General features: G+C 43.0%; 1 protein-coding gene across 1 annotated transcript in view; it reads left to right on the top strand.

The window, feature by feature from the left end:
• The first annotated feature begins 383 nt into the window (after window positions 1-383).
• PMFBP1 (polyamine modulated factor 1 binding protein 1) overlaps window positions 384-15,996 on the top strand; it is a 136,452-nt gene continuing 120,839 nt past the window's right edge. Inside the window, exons 1-2 of the mRNA XM_038754057.1 lie at window positions 384-423; window positions 844-917. The gene's annotated coding sequence lies outside the window, so the exon portion shown is untranslated. The remainder of the gene's footprint in view (window positions 424-843; window positions 918-15,996) is intronic.

The raw sequence follows: 15,996 nt of genomic DNA on the forward strand, positions 1-15,996 counted from the left end.
GTAGGAACTAACAGACATAAATAGACCCAAAAGCGAGGCAGGAAATGTTTTTTAAAATATTTTAAATGTGTCCTGTTATTTTTTCATCATTAGTCTGGTTTTAAATAGGTGCAGCTGCTGAAATGTTGCAACCACAGGCAGGGCTGTATCAACACTCCAGTCTTTTGGGGGTCTAATAGAATTTGTGATGTCACACGACAAGTGACATCGTAACATCACATTACCTACAAAGGCCCTGGACCAATCTCTTCAGGATCCCTCTGCAGCCCTATGTCTGCAGGCTTCTCCCAACCCAGCTGAAACTGATGACTTGTGAATATATCAGGGTGGGGTTCCCATTAGCCATCACTAATTCCCCTTCAGTTTGCACATGGTAACTGAGGAGGCGACTACAGATTGCTAGTGGGGCTGTTTCTAACCCAGGTAGGTGGTTTCTCATGGATGGCAGTTGGTTCATTGGTTCAGTGCCTTTTTTTATGGTATTTGTTAAGCATTTACTACGTATCAAACGCTGTTAATTAGGTTGCTCCTTGTCCCACATGGGGCTCACAGTCTAAGTAATAGGGAGAACAGGAGAACTAAGGCACAGAGAAATGAAGTGACTCGCCCAAGGCCACACAGCAAGCAATTGGCAGAGCCGGGACAAGAACGCAGGCTTTCTGATTCCCCAGTCCGTGCTCTTTCCACTAGGTCATGCTGCTTCTTGAAGCCAAGGGTTTTGGGGTTGAGGGGGAAGAGAGGAAAGGAGCAGGTGAGGGAGGGATCAACCCCTGCTTCTCACCTTGTGGGTCTGGGGGCTCCCCTTCTTGTTTTACTGAAGCTGATCTGGGGTCTTCTGAACAGGGTTGGCTGAGGACTGTGGCTCTTGTGCCCCTGCTGCATGCTGTCCCAGGAAACAGGCCAGAGCCGCAAAGAAGGTAGGGATTTTCATCACAGTGAGGGTTGTAATCACGTGAAAAGTGCTTCCTCTGGCTGCACTGTATGGTGTTTGGGGAGAGGGGGGATCCCTTTACCCAGGCTTCAGCCACTGTGTTACTCTGACCTTGCCACAGAAGAATTCCTAGGTACTCAAGTTTGAAAATAATCAGTGAAACTTCTGGTACATTTGTTTTTTTATTATCATAAATTGAGTGCACAGAGTTCTGCTCCTGGTTCTTGCCAGCTCCCTCAGAAAATGAGACAGAAATTAAGCACATAGTAAGTGTTTAACAAATAACACGATTATTGTAACTCCTCAGCTACACTCCTTTCCGTTCCCAACTTTCAGCCATCATCCCAAACTTCTGGCCATAGGGCAAGTTATCAAGGCGGTGAGTGCAAGCTAGTTAAAGAATAAGCCACATAGAATTTGGGTCAGGTGAAGAATATACATTCCCTTCCCTGGTGCTATTGGTCTCCCTGACAGTGGGGAATCAATCAATGGTATTGAGTGAACACTCACTCTATTAAACACTTGGGAGAGTACAGAACAGTAGAATCAGTACACAGGTTCCCTGGCCTCAAGGAGCTAATGTATTTAGACCAGAACAGTGCTTTGCACATAGTAAGTGCTTAATAAATGCCATGATTATTATTATTATTATTATTATTTTGAAACCCAATCTTCTTTACCAGAAAAGAGGGTTTACTTTTCTTTGGGGAAATACCAAATCTTTGGATATGGTATTTTGGGGGCCACTTCAAGTCCTCTTCTTTTTCGTGGTTTTTGTTAAATGCTTAATATATGTCAAGCACTGGAGTCGATACAAGTTAGACGGGGTAAAGCCCCTGTCCTACATGGCACTCATATCACCTTGTAACCTCCCCAGCGCTTAGAACAGAGCTTTGCACATAGTAAGCGCTTAACAAATACCATCATTATTATTATTATTATTATGTAGAAGGGAGAACAAGTATTAAAGTAGTGAAGCAGCGTGGCTCAGTGGAAAGAGCCCGGGCTGGGAGTCAGAGGTCATGGGTTCTAGTCCCAGTTCCGCCACTTGTCAGCTGTGTGACTTTGGGCAAGTCACTTAACTTCTCTGTGCCTCAGTTCCCTCATCTGTAAAATAGGGGTGAAGACTGTGGGCCCCACATGGGACAACCTGATCACCTTGTATCCCCCCCAGCGCTTAGAACAGTGCTTTGCACATAGTAAGCGCTTAACAAATACCACTATTATTATCAATCCCCATTTTGCAGTTGAGGAAACTGAGGCACAGAAAAGCTCAGTGACTTGCCCAATGTCGAACAGTAGGCAAGTGGTGGAGCTGAGATTAGAACTCGGGTCCTCTGCGCTTTATCCACTAGGCCATTTAGACTATAATTAACAATTATAGATAGATTTTTCCAGCTGTGAAAATTCTGCCAGGGCCTGAGATGTACCCAGCACATCCTCTATTGGGTGGCTACAGTGGCAAGAGCTTTAGAAATTCATTCACACGTACAAGAATCTGACCGCCGGCTCTTCATGGGCTCTGCTTTTTCCCTTTCATTTATTGCGCCCTCTTTTCCTTTCTTCCTTTCCGTTTTAAATTGAAGTGATTATTGCCACCTGAAGAGCTGCAATATTTGGATGTTGGTTTTTTAATGAGTATTTTGCAGGTGACTGAGCTGGTTTCATGATAGGAGGTTAATGTGCTTGCTATAATTTGTAGAATTTCTTTCAGTCATTTCCTCCGCATTAGAATTTGGACATCCATTTAATCTCTGGAGGTTGATATCTCAGTATCAGCTGGACATGCAAAATGTGCCCTAGACAGACTCAGAATTTGATTATAACCGAGGAGCCAGTTCCCCATAAACCCTGAAAATGGGAAATTATCTCTAGAGCTGTTTGTTAAGGAAGTGGAAGGATAACCTTTAGGGCTCATTAAAATTCTACAGACGAAAACTCTCACACTGTTTTCCCTTTCATGAATCCTACCCTGGATCGCCGGTGCTGTGGGTGGAAATTGGTTGAGGCCCTCCCTTTTTGCCCTCCCCTTTAATCTCTTGGTCAGGTTTAGGCGGAGGTTTTACAGCCTGCAGATTTCTATTTCTCTCCCCGGGCTATGTGTTGCAAATCTAAACAAAAGCTAGTGGGGCTCCAAATCTGTCACTCCCCTCCGCATCACTCTCACCCCACGCACTTCCCCCGAATCAGCTTCTATCACTGGAAGGAATGAAGTCATTTGTCCCTAGGGCAGTTCGGGGATGGGGGGTGGGGGAGAACAGAAAGGGGGACTAATCTCGTGTTAATGCGTCTCTGTGGCAGGCAATGAAAGTCAAAATAAGAGAAAAGATGAACTCCCCGTTTTATAGGCACCTGCTGAAATGCTATTATTTTTTTATAAATTTATAGAAGAACTATGTGCTCCTAATTAATTTAGAATCTGCCTGATTTATGAGATCAATTTCCTGGGGCTGTGCTGGGCAATAGGGCCTTTTCTGGGTCTCATCGGGCCATGTGGGGTGATAATGTCATGAGTAGGCTATTTGCGGAAAGTCATTTGAATTCATAAGGATGCTGATGGAACCTTAAGGAGGGAATGAAGCTACTGATAACACATATCACCCGTGTTGCTATTTCTAAACAGATGGAAAATAGCGTTTACGGAATTAGTATTTTAATCATATTAAAATATTTGTCAGGGAAATCTGTTTCAATACATGCATAATACAGATCCTGCCCGTGATCAATGGCGTTGCTTCCCTCTGGGGTGTTTTCCACGCCCGATAAACTGTTCAATCATGAATTCATAGAGGAATGATCAAATTATCATTATTTTGTTTTTTAGCACACTGAAGCCTCCTGTTTAGGCATTTTTGTCTCTGGAGGCTCAGGCGAGCTTTAGTCCTGCTGAAGATTCAGTATGCATCTCACCCGATTATACAACCACCCAGGACTTAATATACACGAACACTCTTATCGTGCGAGCTCTCTGTCTCATATCCCTCTCTCTTTCTCCCTTTCTCCAACACACACGCTTCAGGAATTCAAACCACACTCACTGCAAAGAGCCTTCGCCCTCTTCATCTGGGAAGCCCTCGCTGCTTATAAAATATTTATCGGTGGTGACATTTACGCCCTCTTTCACACCCGGCATTTCTCGGTGGTCAACTGCAATGAGGTGGGATGGCTGTTGGGTATAAATTTGAAAAAATGCAAAGCTTCCAAGTGTGAAATGCGGCATTTTCTCACCCATCTTTCCATTTCAAGTCCAAAATCGGGCATGGTTAGGAAGGAGTTGGGGGAAGCGGTCGGTTTGCCCATGTCGATGAGCAAAATCGAGCGTGATAATTCGAGAGCAAATAAGTGCAAGAATGGTACTATAGGTTTCCTCTGCCGGGGCCCTGGTGAACCTCTCCCATTAAAGCATTAAAGATTCCCGCCCTCCTGGAATAAAGCAAGCTGGGGGGCTTTTTTAAATCCTTGGGCTGGTATTTCTGTTTGTTTGTGGGCATTTTTTCCCCCTTGGTTTTTTCTAGCAACTAGCACACGATTGGGTCTTTGACAGAACAAAGGTATTTTTTGATGGGCTCTGTAATCTAGTGCGCTAATGCGTCCAGTCCCTCATTGTCTTGCTGTCTGATCCCATCCCTTCTGCCAGACAGTCACTGCGGGATGAGTCACTTTTAATGTCTGATAATCAAGGTGAATTTTCAAAAAGCTGCCATTTTGGAATTATGCACTATATCACAGTGTCAGGGAAGAAGGAGGGGAGGACGAGGAAGGAAAGGCTAAGATAGACACCTACTGGTCCGTTGGGGTACTGCAAGGCCTCACAAGGCCTCACAAACCCCCCTGCCCCAGATCCATCAAAGCGGGCATAATGAGGGAAAACACCAGGCTAATTACAAATTAAAAATGAACTTCCATGATAATGAAGATTCTACGCACAGGAGGAAACGTCTTAGTTAAAACAGACGGGAGAGAAGTAAAGAAGCGCCAGCCCTGTGGGGGTAGGAGGCCGTCCCGACCGACTATACCGTGGGCCATTAAGTAGCCACGTCGAAAAAGAAGGGATGGAGGTTGTGGCCACCTCTGCAGATGCTGCATCGCCAGTCATTCCTATTTAAAGCAACATCAGCTAAGGGACATTAACCTGTGAGATGAATAGCAGCCCCCTTCCACCCCCTCCGCAACCGGGGGACCCGGATATTTCTGGGATCATTTGAAGGAATAGATCCCTTGGCTGAATTAGAGTGGGCCATGTAGATTATTATCCCAGTCAGATCCTGGAAATGTAAAGTAAACAAAGGAAGATGAAGGGTTCTCCACGGCCTTGACCCTTCAGAAATGTGGCGCTCCGAGTCCACGCGTGTGAGGAGAGATACCGAATGCTTAGTCCTAGCTGACAACATTCGCAGAGCGGGATTTTTACTCTTGGGTGATTTTTTTTTTCTTTTACAGATTGGACCTTGCATTAAATAATAACACGGTGGAGAATAAAATGATATAAAATGGCCTGCTAGTTCACTGTTTATTATTCAGGGAAACGTGCGCCCCATAAATAGAATCAGGATGTTTTGACTAGGAAAATGCCGGCCTCATTACCAGCTGGGAGATTTAAAGCTGAAGCTTCAAAGCTTTGTCCCGCTTTATAGAAACACCGGCATTTTCCTGGCCATGGCTGTTTCAGTAGCGGGTCAGGATTTCGAGGAGCTCTGCCTTCTTTTTGCAGAAAAAATAACAATTCAGACAACAAGCCATCATGAATACTTGGGTTTTTCTCTAATAGATTTAAATGCTGGCATGTCTTCTTTATCAGGAATGATGTTTACAATGGATTGTACCTTGTTAACATCCGCTGAAATTATACTTTCTCAATCCTAACCACCCTCTCTTAAAAAAAAAAAAAGAGAACTCTGTAGCCAGGAGAGCATTGCAGTAGAACCAGAAAACAAGGAATAACAGCCAAGCTGTTCCTGCCCTGTTTTTTTTGCGGGAGATTAAAAGAAATAGGCCTGTGTAGCCTGGCTACAGGAGGACACATCATCTCTGAGGAAGGGAGGAGAGTTCTCCAAACCAAACATAACAGAAACGGATAAAATGAAGAAAAATGGGAGGGCATTAGGAAAGGTAAAATTTAAACTATCTGAATAATGTTCCTGGTAGTAAAAGCTCTTAGTGGGTAGAATGAACCCCCCACAAGAAAGAATTTAGGACTAATTGAAACATATTATTCAAAAAAATCTGTTCAATTATCACATTTTATTTTTCTATAGCACCTTAGAAAATACTTAATAATCATCTTGAAGCACGTTATTACCATTTTTAAGGAATAGAAACCTGAGCGCTGAATGGTTAATTAGAATTTACCCGAGATGTAACTGCAAAAGACAGGAATGTTTTGGGAAGGTAATTTTTTTCTGAGAAATTCACTTTTTGGCTTGAATCTGCGAAGGGCAAGTCTCACTGCACTGTGCCTCCTTGACATAGAGAAGCAGTGTGGTTCAGTGGAAAGAGCATGGGTTTTGGAGTCAGAGGTCATGGGTTCAAGTCCCTGCTCCGCCAATTGTCAGCTGTGCGACTTTGGGCAAGTCACTTAACTTCTCTGTGCCTCAGTTACCTCATCTGTTTGTGAATCCCCGGTGGGACAACCTGATCGCCTTGTAACCTCCCCAGTGCTTAGAACAGTGCTTTGCACATAGTAAGCGCTTAATAAATGCCATCATTATTATTATTATTATCATAGAGATTTCCCCATGCAAACAAAACCATCACCTGCCCCAGAAACCCGAGTACCTCTGCGCTTACGATTTAATGCATTTCTAGGACCTCCAGTCCTGTCCTGACAACCCAGCTGACATCCTAGGATGTCTCAGGGCAGTTCCCAGAATCTATCCAGGCTGAATATCCTTCCTCTCCCCCTCCTCCCCTTCTCCATCCCCCCTGCCTTACCTCCTTCCCTTCCCCACAGCACCTGTATATATGTATATATGTTTGTACGTATTTATTACTCTATTTTACTTGTCCATATTTATTCTATTTATTGTATTCTGTTAATATGTTTTGTTTTGTTCTCTTTCTCCCCCTTCTAGACTGTGAGCCCACTGTTGGGTAGGGACCGTCTCTGTATGTTGCCAACTTGTACTTCCCAAGCGCTTAGTACAGTGCTCTGCACACAGTAAGTGCTCAATAAATACGATTGAAGAATGAATAAATATCCAGGCTGAACACAGCACTACCGGCACCTCTGGGCAACAGCTGTCAATCAGGAGGATTCCTGGGCCAACCTATAGATAATGTCTTGACTATTAACTGCGGCCCAAATCCACCTGGGTTTTCATTATCAAAAACAACTATTCAACACCTACTCTGTGAAGAGCATGCCCTAGTTGCTTGGGAGCATATAATAGCAGGGAGCATGTGTATCAACTCTGTTATAGTGTACTCTCCCAAACACTTAATACAGTGCTCTGCATACAGTAAGAGCTCAGTAAATACAATTGAGTAATAAATGAAAGGTGCTGTCCCAGCCTTTGGGGGATTTACAGTCCAACTGAATATGAACCTATCCTAGCATTTTTAATTTGATCATGCTGAATTATGGTAAAAAGTTCAAGAAAAAAATTTCCCTTGCATTAGTAAATTTATAAGTCTACTGTGCAAGTTTACTGTTCTCAGTGCTGAGGTAGATTCAAGATAATCAAGTTGGATGCAGTCCCTGTACCAAATAGAGCTCACAATCTAAATTGGAAAGAGGAGGGTTTAATCCCCGGGTGAGGTAACTGAGGCACAGAGAAATTAAGGGTATATGTCTACCAACTCTGTTTTATTGTTCTCTCCCAAGAACTTAATACAGTGCTCTGCTCTCATGAAGAGCTCAGTAAATACAATTGATGGATTGATTAAATGACTTGCCCAAAGTGGCACAGCAGACAGGTGTCAGAGCTGGAATTAGAACCCAGATCCTGAAACTCCTAGGCCTGTGCTCTTTCTACTAGACTAAGCTGCTTCCCTGTTAAGAAACCAGTGAATTCTATGCATCTGCCATTATCTGTCTTGTGGTAGATACCTCATGTCCCCGGAAATCCAAGTTGAGATTGAAATGAGCCAGAAGTCGTTCATCTCTTCCAAAATCCATTTGTTGCCCTTTTTTTCCCAGTACTGTCTAATCAAAGTTATTCGTGGCTCTACCCGCTGCATCTTTTCCTTGAGGGGATGCTTGATTTTTATTTTATTTTTTCATGTGTTATATGAGGGATTTATAGTTAGAAGGTCAGAGCTACTTGGGAAATGAATGTTTCTTTCCTTTAAGTGAGCACACCTGTGGTTCCATTGCTGAACCATCACTGCAGTTGTGCTTATTTAGTGTATGCAGACACTCTTTGCAGGTACTGTATCAACTTACAATTGTTTTCACTTGTTTTTCCCTTTGGTCAGGCCTTGGAAGAAGACTAATATCACTAAGCCCATTTTTCACATGAAGAAACTAAGGCCCAGTCAGGAAGACAATGTGTCTCACTCAGAGTCATAAAATCGGTTACTTATTGGTCTGTAATTTGAGTACATCCTTCCTATTCCCACCTTCACTCACATTTCTCAACCTCTTTACCTCAAAAATCCCAGATTTGAAACTCTCTGTCTTAAACGTCTCACCTCCCTCTGCTTCAGCTTTCCCTTTAACGATTTAGTTCATTCATTCAACTGTATTTATTGAGCACTTACTGTGTGCAGAGCACTGTACTGAGCGCTTGGAAAGTACAATTCGACAACAGATGTAGTTGCCCTTGACACTATATTCCACAATCGACTTGAGGACGTTCTCCCCTTGCCCACCTGGGTTTGCATATTTTCCAATGAGATACATTTAATTCCAGATGATTCTCTGTGAGGATAGATATGGGGAATTCATCATTTGTTGTCCAATGACTGACCTCAAATTCACTTGTGCTAACAAGCATTTCCTAATGGAGGTAGGATGGAGGCAGGAGACTAGAAGTGTCAAGGTCTTAAGTTCCAGACAAACAAGCAGCAAAAATATACTCATTTTTTGAAAAGCACTGGAGCAGATGGTACTACCCCAGAGGATAGCCCTATCTTAAGAAGATTATAAACTTTCTAAGGCATTTCAGTTAATTCCTGGCCCGGTACAATCACTCAACCTCAGGCCAAAGCTTCTGAACATCCTTACCTGCATGTCCAAGTGCCTCATGCCAGAAAATTGGCAGTTCCATCTAATTCAGGGTTCTCTGAACATGCTGAAGGCACTGTTTTTCTCTGTAACTTCTAGTCATTAGATTTATAAAAGAGTCGAGACATTTGAAAGCCCTCATTTAAAAAGCCCCTGGTGTCAAGGGGCCCGTGGTTATTATAAGGAAGCAGCATGGCTCAGTGGAAAGAGCCCGGGCTTTGGAGTCAGAGGTCATGGGTTCAAATCCCACTCCTCCAACTGTCAGCTGTGTGACTTTGTGCAAGTCACTTCACTTCTCTGGGCCTCAGTTCCCTCATCTGTAAAATGGGGATTAAAACTGTGAGCCTCAAGTGGGGCAAACTGATCACCTTGTAACCTCCCCAGCACTTAGAACAGTGCTTTGCACATAGTAAGCGCTTAACAAATACCATCATTATTATTATAAAGCTAAAGAAACACTCTACTGAACCACCTGATTATTTCCTGTTGTTGCTTAAATGAAGAGATTTGTCCTAATATTAGCTTACAGAATAAGCGAGTGATGTTCAGTCTATAGTGATCTGCCCCTCTATACTAAATTCACAAAGATAGCACGACATTAAAGGCTTGTCCTAAATTATTTCAGAAGATGGAATAAGAGTTCATCTTAATCCATGTCTTCCTGGGCTTACCCCATATCTGCATTGCTATTCTTGTGACGTTAGCTTTCCCAAGCGTAGTGTGAAAAGATTCTCCAGTTCTTGTTTCAGACGTTTTAACACATCTGGAATTTTCATTGTTTATTTGATTCACGCACCAGAAAGTCTCCCTGTCTTCAGAAGAACCATGTTTAAATAACTGTTTCTTAACCAAAGAAATGTAAAAGTCCTTGTGTCATAAGTTGTATTAGTGTATTTTGCCAACTAATAATTCTTTTTCATCAAGGAAATGTGTTATGTGGTTATATCACCTTATAAATCCTGGCATATTTTATCATGACTATTGCCTAGATTCTGTTGCCTAGACTCTCCTGACAGTTTTGCCCCCCAGAAAATGACAGATATTAACACCTAGCCTGATAGCTTGGTGGGATAGCTCAAAAAACTTTAACTTCAACTGCTTTTGGTCTGAAGTATTTTGTCATATTAGTTATTCTTGTACGGAGGCATTTCATTTTTGGCCATTGTGACCTGTTACGAGTGTGACCACTATTAACTGAGTTTTCTTATTTGTAGAGACTCCTTGATGCTAGTTTCCCATCTTCGAGGATTTATTAGGCGTAATCTTCTTTGGAAAAGAGAAAAATGACAAAAAAGCAATTTCTGGAAAAGTGTCGAACCTCCTAACTGACCTGTAGAATTGGAAATTTTTATAATTATTGTTGCTATTCCCTTTCATCTTCTGTATAATAACCCTAATTCATCTTCCAGTCATGCTCTTTGAGACAGTTTTGAGTCAGGGTCTGCTGTATTAAAGATACAGACGCTTCGATTTGCCCAGACAGATTTCTGCCACTCTCGCTCTGACTCAAAAATGAATTACAATTCTCTTAAACAACTTTTGAGATATCCCTGAAAATAAACATGGGCCCAGGACTTTCAAAAAATTAGGTTACCCTAAATGAAATCAAGCAGCAGCCTAAATGAAATATAACAAACTCTATTTCTTCTTTTTATTACCTTTTATTTCATTTTCATGAAAATTAATATCTGAGGGGTAGATTCTGATTTTGGCTGTTGAAATGCTTTTTTATTCTCTTAGTCTGGAAATATGGTGATCAGTGAGGCTGTCATTGGGAAATGCAAGCAGGGCTGATGCAGTCTTTTACTCTTTTGTGAGCCTCTCTCTCTCTCTGAAAAGCTGTTTTAAAATAAAAATTATTATTCAGACTCTTAAGGCATCATAAGGGCAATTTGAACTTTCCCACTTATGTGCAGGTTTAATGGAAGAACAAATCCAAAGCACCGTGTTAATTTCTCTAATTTCCTCACAAAGTACAATGAATACACTTGAAACTGTCCCATCGAAAGACAACGGAAAACTGAGTAAATCGGGAAAAGGACTCCGGGAGCGGTTCTCACATATTTACAAAGCTGGATCTGCCCAGCTAGATAATAAAACGTTATCGTAAGCAGTTTGATAGTACAGAAGGGATCCTCTTGCTAGATTGTAAGCTCCTTGGTAGCAGGGATCATGTCTGTCAGTACTATTATATTGTCCTCTCTCAAGTGTTTAGCCCAATTTTGTGCACAAATTAAGTATATGAGAAGCAGCGTGGCTCAGTGGAAAGAGCACGGGCTTTGAAGTCAGAGGTCATGGGTTCAAATCCCGGCTCCGCCACTTATCAGCTGTGTGACTGTAGGCAAGTCACTTAACTTCTCTGTGCCTCAGTGCCCTCATCTGTAAAATGGGGTTGAAGACTGTGAGCCCCCCGTGGGACAACCTGATCACCTTGTAACCTCCCCAGCACTTAGAACAGTGCTTTGCACATAGTAAGCGCTTAATAAATGCCATTATTATTATTGTTACTCAGTAAATACCATTGATTAATAGATTCCTGCTGAATTCCACTATTCCCTATCCTGGATATACAGATGTGGAGGTGATGGAGTTTTCTAACGTAAATCTCAGACAAGTCTAGACCGCAAGCTCATTTTGGGCGGGGAATTTGTTAATTTCTCTTATATTGTACTCTCCCAGATGCTTAGAACAGTGCACGTAGTAAGTGCCCTATAAATATCATTGATTGATTGTCCACTCACAGAGATTTGGAGATGGAGAACCTACATGAAGTGTCACTCTCACGCTCTCGTCCTGCCTGCCATGCTACCGCTGGAGAGTAGGCAGGCAAAATGCACAGAGCTAAAGCTATTTCTACTGGAGTGACCACAGCACAGTGACTGTAGCATAGTGTCATCATGAGTGGAATTTATTGAGCACTGACTGTGTTCAGAGCACTTTCTAAGCGTTTTGGAGAGTACAGTGCAGTAGAGGTGGTAGGCATGCTCCCTGCCTTCAAGGCACAGTCTAGTCAGGGGGGACCGACGTTAAAATAAATTCCAGACAGGAAGAAGGTGCAGAGTATAAGGACATAGATAGACGTGCTTTGGGATTGGGGGTGGAGGTGGTGGGGGAATATCAAAGACCTAAGTGCATAGGCAGTACAGAAGGGAGGGAAAATAGGATTGGGAAATGAGGGGCTAGGCAGGGAAGGCTCTTGGCGGAGATGTGATTTTAGTAGAGCTCTGTAATTGTAGTAAAGCACTGAAGATAGGGAGAGTAGTGGTCTATCAGATCTGAAGCAGGAGGGAGATTTAGGCCGAGAAGGAGAGAAGCAGCCTGGCTCAGTGGAAAGGGTGAGGGGTTTGGAGTCAGAGGTCATGGGTTCAAATCCCAGCTCTGCCACTTAGCTGTGTGACTTTGGGCAAGTCACTTAACTTCTCTGGGCTTCAGTTACCTCATCTGGAAAATGGAGATGAAGACTGTGAGCCCCCTGTGGAACAACCTGATCACCTTGTAACCTCCCCAGTGCTTAGAACAGTGCTTTGCACATAGTAGGCGCTTAACAAATGCCATCATCATTATTATTATTATTATAAGGAAAATGTGAGCAAGGGGGTCTGTAGTGAAACAGGTGAGGCCTCAGTTCCCTCATCTGTAAAATGGGGATGAAGACTGTGAGCCCCCCCCCGTGGGACAACCTGATCACCTTGTAACCTCCCCGGCGCTTAGAACAGTGCTTTAGACATAGTAAGCACTTAACAAATGCCATCATTATTATTATTATTATTATAAGGAAAATGTAAACAAGCGGGTCTGTAGTGAGACAGGCGAGGCCTCAGTTCCCTCATCTGTAAAATGGGGAGTAAGACTGTGAGCCCCCCATGGGACAACCTGATCACCTTGTAACCTTCCCAGTGCTTAGAACAGTGCTTTGCACATAGTAAGCGCTTAACAAATGCCATCATTATTATTATTATTATCAAGGTACAGTGAGGAGGTTGGCATCAGAGGAGCAAAGTGTGTCAGCTGGGTTGTAATAAGAGCTTTGTTTTGAGGAGAGAGGAGACCTGCATGAAACAAATGATCAGTGTAGCAGAGTGACGTAAGGACCGGAATGGGGAGAGAAGGTAGGCAGGGAGATAAGCAGCTGAGAAGCAGCGTGGCTCAGTGGAAAGAGCCCAGGCTTTGGAGTCAGAGGTCATGGGTTCAAATCCCCGCTCCGCCAATTGTCAGCTGTGTGACTTTGGGCAAGTCACTTCACTTCTCTGGGCCTCAGTTCCCTCATCTGTAAAATGGGGATGAAGCCTGTGAGCCCCCCGTGGGACAACCTGATCACCTTGTGACCTCCCCAGCACTTAGAACAGTGCTCTGCACATAGTAAGTGCTTAATAAATGTCTATTATTATAAGTGAGGAGGCTGATGCTGTAGTTGAGCCGGGATGTAAGTACTCAGACCAGCATGGTAGCGGGTTCTATGGAGAGGAAAGCGTGGATTCTAGAAATGTTGTGAAGGTAGAACCTGCCAAGATTAGATAGACTGAATAGGCGGGTTGAATGACAGATGAATTGAGGATAACACCATGGTTAGGGCCCTGTAAGAAAGGGAGGGTGGTGGTGGTGTCTACAGTGATGGGAAAGTCCAGGGCCATTGCCCCATAAACCAGCATGGGGCTTCCAGTTCAGCTCCTTAGTAACTTCTGCAATCTCCAATACAAGTTAGGCAGCTATTTTCAGGTTTCCTTTTAAGCCTGTCCCCTATATGAGATGCCATAAATTATACTGTGGTGTGAAACCTTCACTACTTATGGCAATGGCCCTGCAGGCAATTCAAAACCTGCAAGGAGATGTAAGTTAGGTCATCTCAAAGGGGACTTACTTGATAGTGAAGAGACTAATGCCCCTTCTAGTCTCATTGCTCTTCATGGTGTTATTTGGTAGAGTTTTTAATTTCTTTTCACATCCAGGATGAAATTTGGTGTTTTTTGTTATTTTTACAATTGATTTTGTTTTTGTTATGAATCTACCTGTAGTGGGTTAGGAAGAAGACAATTGAATGTTTGAGATAGAAACAGAATTGAGTCTAAATCAGAATTTCTGGTTAGATGTTGAGGTCCTATGAGAGATCACAGTGACCCTTTTGTAGACAGTAGAATGAAGATTAAGAACTGGATTGAAAACTAGGTATTCCACATGCTTTCGTATCTCTGAGTATCCATTTCTTACCCTCACTTTGCCTTTCTTCCTCGGTTCCCAAAATATGGTTAGTAATTCTTCCTCCCTACTTCACAAGAACGATGCGAGCATTTAAGAAGATGCATGTAAGATGTGCTCTGAGTTCCTTGGGGATAGGTGGCACACAAATCAAAGGCAGCATAATCTCACAGAAAGATTAGTGGGATGGAGGTTAGGAGATCTAAGTTTTAGTTCCTATTTTGCCACCAATTTAATGTCAAACAGATTATTCCTTTTCCTACTAGTGTCCTATTTTTGTTCCCTACCAATAGGTGCAACAAAGAGCTTGAGAAAACCCTAGGCGTTGGTATATTTTTGCACAGAAATATGACATGACATGTCCAACTTAGTAATAATTGTGGCTTTTATTACACACTTCATACCAAGGGCTGGGGTAGATACAGCATGTGCAGATCCGACAGCCCCTTTGTCACAAGGGGCTAACAGTCCGAGTAAGAAGGATGCTACATTAATTTAAAATCTGGAGTACTCCACTGTTATTTCTGGATCATGCCTCGTTGTACTTGAAGTTGATGCTCTTGGGCACTCCAGCCTCATGTGTAAGGTGTGAAAAGAAAGACCAAGATGAGAGCATCCCTTCCAAGTAAAGTTCATGCTTCAGCTTGCTGCAGCTGTTATTTGTAAAAATCAGCACCTTTTTTACTCTGCCTCTTAATCTGATCCAAAACTTTAGAGCGAGGAGAGCAACTCCATTCGTGACTCCTGCCCTTCCCCATCCCTCCCCCGCAATACGCATATGCAGAGTAGTGTGTGTGTAACTTTTGTTTTCTAGTAGACTTTAGTTCATCATCATTATTAACAAAATTGATTTCGTGTCCTCTTTGTAGAGGACATTGGACTTGGTGCTGAGAGTAATTATAAGAGAAGCATCGTAATAATAATGGTATTTGTCAAACGCTTACTCTGTGCCAAGCACTCTAGTAGGTGCTGGGTAATAATAATATAATAATGATGGCATTTATTTAGCACTTACTATGTGCAAAGCACTGTTCTAAGCGCAGGGGAGGTTACAAGGTGATCAGGTTGTCCCGCAGGGGGCTCATAGTCTTCATCCCCATTTTACAGATGAGGTAACTGAGGCCAGAGAAGTGAAGTGACTTGCCCAAAGTCACACAGCTGACAACTGGTGGAGCTGGGATTTGAACCCATGACCTCTGACTCCAAGAGCCACTGAGATACAAGATAATCAGTTTGGACACAGTCCCTGTCCCAAATGGGGCTCAAAGGAATGAGGGGAGGAGGGGGAGGTACTGAATCCTATTTTTCAAATGAGGAAACTGAGGTCCAGAGAAGTTAGGTGACTTGCCCAAGGTCACACAGCAAGCGAGTGGTGAAGCTAGGGTTATGACCCAGGTTTTCTGAGTCCCAGGTCCGTGCTCTTTCCACTAAGCCACACAAGGAGGCAGAAAGCCATCAACTTGGAATAAATACACAGACTTAGAGACCTGTACATAAGTCCTGAGAAGCAGCGGTTGTTGGATGATGAAAATAGTGAAGCATGAATCAGGGAACTTTTTGAAAGTAAGTTTTTATTAGCAACTGGAAAGAGGGGAGGGATGTTGTTTGGCTCTTAGCGATTAGGAAGGGCATGCAAGGAAAAGAAGTTGGTGTGAGCAATAGATTGCGAGTGAGAAATAAGATGATGAAGTTAGTTGGGGCAGAG

The sequence above is a fragment of the Tachyglossus aculeatus genome, chromosome 11, assembly GCF_015852505.1.
Source record: "Tachyglossus aculeatus isolate mTacAcu1 chromosome 11, mTacAcu1.pri, whole genome shotgun sequence".
NCBI lineage: Eukaryota > Metazoa > Chordata > Mammalia > Monotremata > Tachyglossidae > Tachyglossus > Tachyglossus aculeatus.